Source organism: Martes martes, assembly GCF_963455335.1.
Source record: "Martes martes genome assembly, chromosome: 13".
Taxonomy (NCBI): Eukaryota; Metazoa; Chordata; class Mammalia; order Carnivora; family Mustelidae; genus Martes; species Martes martes.
In genome coordinates, this window is record NC_137901.1 from 91,484,803 (window position 1) to 91,493,453 (window position 8,651).

Below are 8,651 nucleotides of genomic sequence, written 5' to 3' on the forward strand. Positions count from 1 at the left end.
GAAAGAATCCCAAACAGCCAACCCGGAGAAGGTGTTCGTTCTGGTTTGGTAGCAGCCCATCCCTCCTAGAAGCAGATGGCTCCAAGCAAGAAGCCCGGAGGGGCCCCTCACCCGGCACTCAGCCTTCCCTCACTGCCCAGGGGCTGTCCCGGCCCTGAGGGCGCCAGGAGACTCCCTGGAGAGGGGCCTCTCCCAGCGGTTCCCCAGGCCCTGCCGCCACTGCCAAGGCTCAAAGCTGGTCCCTTCCACCAGCAGAGAGCGCTCCTGGGGGGTGGGGGTGGGCAGGAGGAGGGGACCAGTCCTACCCCTGCCAGCCAGCACTGGGACTAGAACATCCTCTGGGAACCGAGCCAGGGATGGAGAAAGAAGTCTCAGGAGAGCAAAAAGGACATAAAGAGGTTTCCACTAAGACATATAAACTATGACTCACAAAGAACACAGATAGGAAACAGGAGAAGTTCCTAGATGGTCAAAGTCAGGGGCCCAGACGATGCCTCCTTTGCTCCGAACTGATGGAAAGCTGCATTCGCTCAGAGAAGATTTTGTATTGAGGAAGGATAAATGATACGGAGGCGTGAGCCCTGGGCCTGGGTCTACTCCTTCCAGCCAGGGGCCCTCGCCCGACAGACCCCAGAGGCCTGCGCAGGTGTTGTCCCTATGAATGCCTGTCGTCTCCTCCCCGCAGGGGAAGAGGGAGATCAGCTGATGAGCGGGATGATCACCTTCCACACCAGGGACTCAGGACCGGACCCAGAGTTCCAGCCACGTGCACATTTCTGGCCAGAAGGCAGGCAGGGGTCACAGGTGATGGGGTCACAGGTCATGGACTCTGCCACCTGGCTGCAGGACACAAGGCACCACCGGGTTTTGCTGCTGTCCTGGGACCCTCTGGCCACACGCAGACCCAGTAGCACGTGAAGCCTGGGCCCCCCCATCCGGCCGCTCCTCTCATTTCCACCGGTGGCGGCCACAGCGGCAGCAGGTGGAAAGGCAGCCCGAGCCAGACGGCAGCGGTCGCCCCCCGAGAAGCTGCCCCGACCTCCCGGCTACCACAGAAACAGTCGCCCTGTTCAGGGACAGCCTCGCAGGCCCCGTTGGACCCAGGCAAACGGGACACCTGAATGACTTTTTTGAGATCAGTCAACAGTGGGGTTTGCGAGTTGGAAGGGCGTCAAACAGCTTCTCTGCGTGGTGTCCTGGTCCCCAGCTCATTCGTTTCCTTGCACCGGGGGGCCTGCCCCAGGGAGCTCGACCCAGTATTCCACGGAAGCCCACATCGGACTTTACCCTTAAGCGGCAACTGTTTCCAGGCAAGCTTCAGGGAAGACACAGACTACACATCTGTCTGCTTCCATAATTACGAGCCTGGGTCGTTGGTACTGCTTTCTTCATCGGGGCCCTAAGAAGCAGATTGCAACCAAAGCCAGACGCAGATGAGGGCACTGGGGATTTCCAGACCTCACCCTGAGAACCGGGAGGGTTCCCTGTGTTTCTGTAGGGACGGCTCCCCCACCCCCACGAATCTGGTGCTGCACAATTCAATACTTAATTCAGCAACACGAACCATCCCGGCCCCTTCGCCTCCCCTAATGACCCCTGGGACACACCCACCCACCCCAGGGACAGTCTGGAGAGAACGGCTGTTTCTTATGCCTTCCCTCTCCCCGCCCCGTCCCCATCCCTACTCCTATCTCCACCCCCTGACCCCATCCCATCGCATCCCCGCCCCCATCTCTCTCTCTCACACAGCCAGCCCAGGCACCCGGCAGAAACCCTGAGCCTGCAGGGTGCAAGGAGGGGCGGGGCAGAGCCCAGGGCTGAGTCTCCCTGCCTTCTCCCTGAAAGCCCTGCTGTTCCCGTCCATACGGGTGAGTCACCGGGAGCCCTCACACACCTCTGCGGAGCGGAAAGGAATACAAGCTCACGGCTGGACCTCACGGCCTTGTTTAAAAGGCCAAGGCGGAGAGGCAGCATAGGAAGACGTCTCGGACCTTCGGTGAAAGCACGTTGGGTTTTGTGAGGGTCCTCCGGGAGCAGGGTTCCCGTGGGCACAGCCACGCAGCATGTGCAGGAGAGGAGAGCTCGCCTGGGCGGTGATGCCCAAGGGCTCCGACTCTAACCCTTTGCCGACCAGCAGCGGCCACGCTGGACGCCCCCGGGCAGGACCATCTCCCCTGCTTCTCCTCCATCTCGGTGCCTTCGCCAAGCTGCGACCACCACTCCAGGCCCTGAAGGCCTGCTTGGGCGCGGACAGAAGTGCACATGGGGCGAGCAGAAGAGAGAAAACCATCCCAGGTTCAGCGGGCCTGCAGCCACCTCCCACCAGCCCTATTCTCAGCCTGCACCTGCTGCCTGAAATACCACCGCGACTTCACATTTCTGTTCCTGCTTAAATAAAAATAGTCCCGGGCAGAGGGAGTCGCTAAGCCTCCTGAGGCATTCATGCTTCAGTGGGACTGAGTTTATCAGAGCCTCTCCCAAGAGCAGATCTGGGAAGAAAGAACACAGAGAGAGCGGGGGCTGGTGGGAGAGGGGGGAAAGGGACTACACCAAGGGCTGAGACACGCTGAGCACACAGCAATTTAGAAAATCGTGTAAATACACATCACCTAAAATCGAACCCTCCAGGCCAGTTTAAAACAAACAGCTCGGTGGCACAAGACAGTCACACTGCTGTGCAACCATCGCCTCCATCCATCTCCAGAGTTCCCTTCGTCCTTCCCAAACTGAGCCTCTGTCCCCACGAAATGCTAGCCCTCCCTTCCCAGCCCGTGGCTCCCACTGCTCTACTCTCTGTCTCTGAGGATCTAGGTCCCTGGATCTCTAGGGACCCGACTGGAATCACACAGCATCTGTCTTTTGGGACAGGCTTGTGTCCCCGAGCATAACGTCCCCAAGGTTCAACCACGTGACTGCAGGTATCAGAATGTCCATCTTTTGAAGGCTGGGTAGTATTTCATCGTAAATAAAGACCACGGTCTGTTTCTCCGTTTAGCCACTCTAGGATACTTGGGCGGCTTCTGCCTTCTGGCCAGTGTGAGTGACACTGCTCGGGACGCTGGTATACCGATTTCTCTCCCAGGCCTTGCTTCCCATTCCTTCCGGTATCTACCCAGAAGCAGAAGGACTGGATCATACGGTCGCTCTACTTTTAATTTTTCAAGGAGCCGCCGTCCTGTTTTCTACGGCAGCTGCCCCATATTTCCCTTTCCATCAACAGCACATAAGGGTTCCAATTTCTCCCCATCCTTGCTAACCCTTGTTATTTTCTGAAAAGCACATATTTTTTTAAAAAACTGGCCAACCAGAAGGCAGAAAAGTAAGTGTCAAATCAAGAAAGTTCCCGTTTTGGGGGGAACTGTTAGAACTCTTTGAGGTATGCGTTAACACGGCTCGCTGTGAAATTAACAACCACAGTCTACCAGTCAGTTATCCACCGATCCTCTCGGAGCACCTACGACGTGGGCCGTTACGGCTGCCGGGGATACACGGATGAATATGACAGCAAAGACTTCTACTCCCTGGGAGCTGGCATTCTTGCAGCAGGGAGACGGACACATAATTGCAGATGCATGATAGACTACGTGATCAGAGATACAAGAAGACGAAACCAGTGAGGTTGCGGAGACCAAAGGAGGAGCGAAGGATGGACATAGAGCATGCAGCCATGGACAGCCTTGCTGAGAAGGTAACCCTTCGGAATTCGTGCCAAGAAGGCAGCAGGTCTTTGATGGTGAGAAGGTAGGATTCTAAGCAGAGGAACTTACTGAGCGCTGAGACAAGCTTGGTGGACTGAGTGACAAAAACATCAGAGTGGCCAGAACCTCACGAGTCAATGGCGAACGAGCAGGTCAGGTTGAACAAGGTGGCACCATCGGGAGGCGCGTCACTCTCGTTTATGGGAGGCGTTGGAAGGCTGCTCCAAGGAGCTTTGTCAGCTGGTCCTATCACTAAGGACACCACGGAGGTGGGCCAGTTAGGCTATGTTTTCGGCCTCAGGGCAGGAGAAAGTGGTGGCCTGGAGGCTATGACAGAGATGGAGACGATGGGGAGGGAAGGTCTGACGTGGCTTGTTGGTGGACGAGCCCGATGCAGGTGTGAGGTCAGAGAAGAATCCAGATGGCTCCCGGCACCTTGCCCCAGGCAGGTGGGTGGATGGCAGTGCCATGGACCGGGGCTGATAAAAGCTAGGGGAGGACTGGAATGAGAAGGTCTGGGGGACACCAAGGGGTCTGCTTTGGCCTTGTTGTTAAGGACACGATCCGAACAGACTTCCGGGTGGAGACCACCAGTGGACACTGACCGTGACACTACTGAGTGCTTTGTGCAGGCATCACGTGAAGGAACAGAAGAGATGTGACCGAGGAACTGGCCACCCATGCATTGGGTGGCCTTGTGTGATGTCCTCTGGCCCCGCCCCCTCCCTCCCACCCCGCCCCCACTCCCTCTCCCCTTACCTTGTCAGGCTGCCAGGCCCTTGCGGGAAGGCCGGCATCGTGCGGTCTCAGGCGGTGCTGCCGCTGGGCGGCACCCTTCAGTTCATTTTCCTAGGGTGGAAGGAAAGAGCTTTGTGAGACGACCCCCCGGATTCAGGGATGTGGCAGGGCCTGGTGGCTAAGAGCTCCGATTAGGGAGGTAGGCCCCGGGTTGGGGGTGATGCTGCAGTGTGTAAGCGTGTGATGTGGGGCCAGCTGCTTTGTTCCGTCTGAGCCATGAGTGTCCTATCTATAAGATGGGAGTAACAGTGCTCCACAATGATGTGACAAGGATACAGTGAAATAATATGGATTAAGCACATCGTGAGGTTCCCAGCAAACAAATCAACCCCAACATGTGGTGAGCTTACCTGCTTTAAATGTCTGTATCCCAACGAGGCAATCTTGTTAAGTCAAGCTCTGACCTGACCCTTTCCTCACAAACACTCCTCCAAACACATTCCCTAACAAATGCAGGAGAAAATTTTGAAGGGTTTGTCCTGCTCAAAAATGAGGTTAAAATCTCTGAGGATGAGGAATGGCTAGAGCCCCGGTGGCGAGCAGGACTCTGGGACCTTCCAGATTCTCCGCCCAGACATAGGCACAGAATTGGGAGTCCAGATTTGGTTGAGTTGGTTTTCCAGTATATGTGGGACTAGAGTTCCCGCATGAGGCGAGAGATCTGTGCAGAGCTCAGCGCCTGACCCGAGGCTGGCCCAGCCCCCAGGCGGCGAAGAAAGCTGAAAGTAATCGACGTCTGCCCAGAGTTCTAGCTTACGTGAGGTACTGCACCTGGGGAAGCAGAGGGATCGGCCTCCTGGCTCGGTGTCTGCCCTGGGTTATGCCCTAATATCACCTAGTGTGGGAACTGTGAGCTACCAGTAATAAAACCTAATTCAAGACTGGGGACATTCAGGGTGTGGTGTAGTCACTGCAAGGAGGTCAGTCAGATAGGGTGGGTGGGACTGAGCATAGAAAGAGAAGCTGGGGGTAAAACTCCCCATTAAAGTAAAGTCTGAAAATAGAAATTCCAAAACAATTTTTAAAAAAAGAAAAAAAAACACCTCACAGTACTAAACAGACCCAATAAAATCAATAATCAGGATGCATTTACTCCAGAGGAAATAAAAATAATAAAGCAATCTGAAAATGACTTCAGTAAGTACACTAAGGGTTCTCCCAAAGGGGAAAGAAGGGAGGCCGTCCATCCAAAAGGAACAAGAAGAAGGCAACAGAGACAACGAATGGCCACAGCAGGAGGCGTCTGGCGACTCATCAGCCTCCAGCAGTCAGGCCTGCCATTTCCCTGTTACCCCATCCTTCAGGTCACTCCCTCGGGTCTTGAACTCAACTGGCGACTCTTGCGACTCTCCTTTATCACACCTTGAGCGCTCTGGTTTTTTGTTCCATTCACCCTCCCAACAGGAGAGGGGCAGAGTCCTGTGGATTCAGACACTTTCCCCCAGGAAGGAGGCTCCTTCTGGCTATTCCCAGATCCCATATTTTGGTTAACATCCCTTCCACTCCACCACCATCATCAGGAGCTCCTCCACTCTTTGGTGCATGCCTCATTTCCATGGTGATAAAACACAAGGAAGCAACGGCCACATGCCTTGGCCACACACTGTACTAGTGGTATTTCGCTCTGGGAACCATGATTCCTCGACCTATGGGAACGAGCTTGATCATGTGGCCATCACACTGCCTCCTTGGGAGATATTCTCCATAACACTGGCGATCGGTGTACTCATCGAAACACCAGAGTCTTGACCTTGGAGACTTCTGATTCCCGGCAGTCAACAAACACAGCCATATCTCAGAGGATCAGAGGAGACACTCAGGGGTCCTAGGGGTTGGAGTGTGGATTCTGAGGTCAAACAGCTGAACTATAGCCGCTAGTCTTCCCCTTGCAACCTGGGTGGTCTCGAGTAGGCTGTCTGACACTTCCACACTTTCTGAGATCTAAGGATGTAAAAGTGCCTACTACCCGACCGGGAGGCGTGGAGACGCCATGCAGTAATTCTCACACAACCCTGAGCACAGGATCTTGGCTCAAATGGGGATCCCTTCCCTACCGCAGACACCACACTTGCCTACATCTCCCTATCTCCCACGTTCCACCACCAAACGACATCTCCTCTCTCTGCATCGCACCTAGGAGAGTGGGCTGCAGGAAAGGGACATCGGGAAGGGGAATGGTGCTGGCCCTCTCACCCAGTTATCTGGGGGCTATAGAAATGGTTCCTCCACTTGTTTTGTTTATATTCCTTCTCAGTGACTCGAGGGCAGCAGCTTAACCTGATGAAATCAGTCTTCCCAAGGAAACAAGCTCAGGACTTAAATCCTGTCCAGGAAGCACCGATCCATGGTGTCCCCACGCCAAGGGAAAGAACCACCTGCCTGTCTGGAGGACAGCATTTCTCCACATCAGTCCAAGCATGAACGGGCACTTCGGGTACCACTTAGTTTACTGCCCCTCCCCCACTCCCCTGGAAGAAACCAACCGCACAGAGGCAGCTGCTGAAAACAAAACCATCCCGAAACAATCCTCCAACCTACACTGAAATCATCACAAAATACCCAAGCTAGGTGCCAAAGCGCTTCGGGCAATGATGCCGAAAGAAGCCCGTTCACTGACAGAAACACCCAGCAAAGGCCCGAGGAAGAGAGAGAAGATACCAGTGTGAGCCTGCAAAGACTGGGACTCACTGCCCACTTTATGGGTACCTCACTTTATCCGTACCTACCGTTTACCCCCTGAGAAAGCCTAGAGGCGGATGGGGGCGGGGGCCGATGGGGCCAGTTGCTGGGTGGGGGGGTGGTCCTGTGGTCTTGTCCTGCGCACTATAGTCACTACAGACGGTACCCCTTATCATAATGGGCCCGAGGCCGCCCTGACATGCATGTATTTGCAGAACTTAGGGGAAAATTCAGAAAATGCCTGCTGTTCATGCTTCTGATCCTATTAAGATGCTGAGAAGTGAGAAGACTTACCCTGGAAGCTCTCATCCTTGACACGGTGCAGGACCAGAGCTGCCCACCCGGGGACGCTGTCCCCGCTCCAGTTAAAGGGCTCCTTTCGGAATTAATCAGCACCACCAAAGAAATGCCACCAAGCAGAATACAGATCACCTTGTGTATTGGTTGCATGCTTGAGACCGGCAGGCCCCCAAAAGATGTGGGCTTGTGGTCGCAACACGACAAAATGAGTCTCCCAGCAGGCGCGGGTGGCACTGGCTATGACAATTCTCAGGAGAGGGAGGAGGAGGAGGACAGGGTGGATTTAATATAATCTGACACTCTTGTCTGAGTAGCAAGGCTTTCCACACCCCAGGGTGAGCGGCCAGCCACACCGGCCCCTCGGACGCCAGGTGCACATGCACCATTCCATGCCACGGCGTAAGTCATGCCCCCATTGCCATCCCCGGCTGTGCGGGTGCAGCACTGGTGACTCGGGACCGCATCTGAGAGCCGGGATCTGAGTTTGACGACACACACCCACGGCCTGAAGACGAGGATCTGGTGACTCACGCATCACCAGGACCGAGATAATGAAGAACTTTCCAAACACCACTGCATGAAATCACCCCCTAGCTCTGTGCTCCTGACCTGAAATAGCGGCGTGAAGAGAGCACAGCCAGCACCAGTGTATTTGCTCGCTTCTGCAGGGATTTCGCGGATTTGCTTTCCGCGGGAGGGTTTGAGCATCGCCATGGGAACAGGTGGAGCCTTAAGCCCTTTAAGTGCGTGAAGTCAAACAGAGTTGGAGGGTTTCGGGTTTACAAAACGGGAGGTGCGTGGTGAGACAGGGCCTGGCCTGTAAGAACCAAGACGCACAGATGCTTTGTTGAATCTGACTGTCTTCAAGCACACAAGGGAAGAGGAGCAAAGGTCTCCACTCCACTTCTTAGAGGAATACACAGAAGTTAGGACCAGCTCCAGCCGGCCCAACCAGAGTTCTGGGATCTGATTTGAGGACCACTGGGACCCTGTACCCCTAGAACCTCCCTCAAATGGCAACTGCAAAAGAGCCAGTTACACCAAATGTTTTGATCTGTTGATATCCACTAATGCATTAACCTGGAATAGGCTTATTTCATTTTTTTATCTCCTCTTAAGCAAAAATATGGGGGGAAAGAATAAATTCTGGTAACAATAAGAGAGAAAGGACCCAAG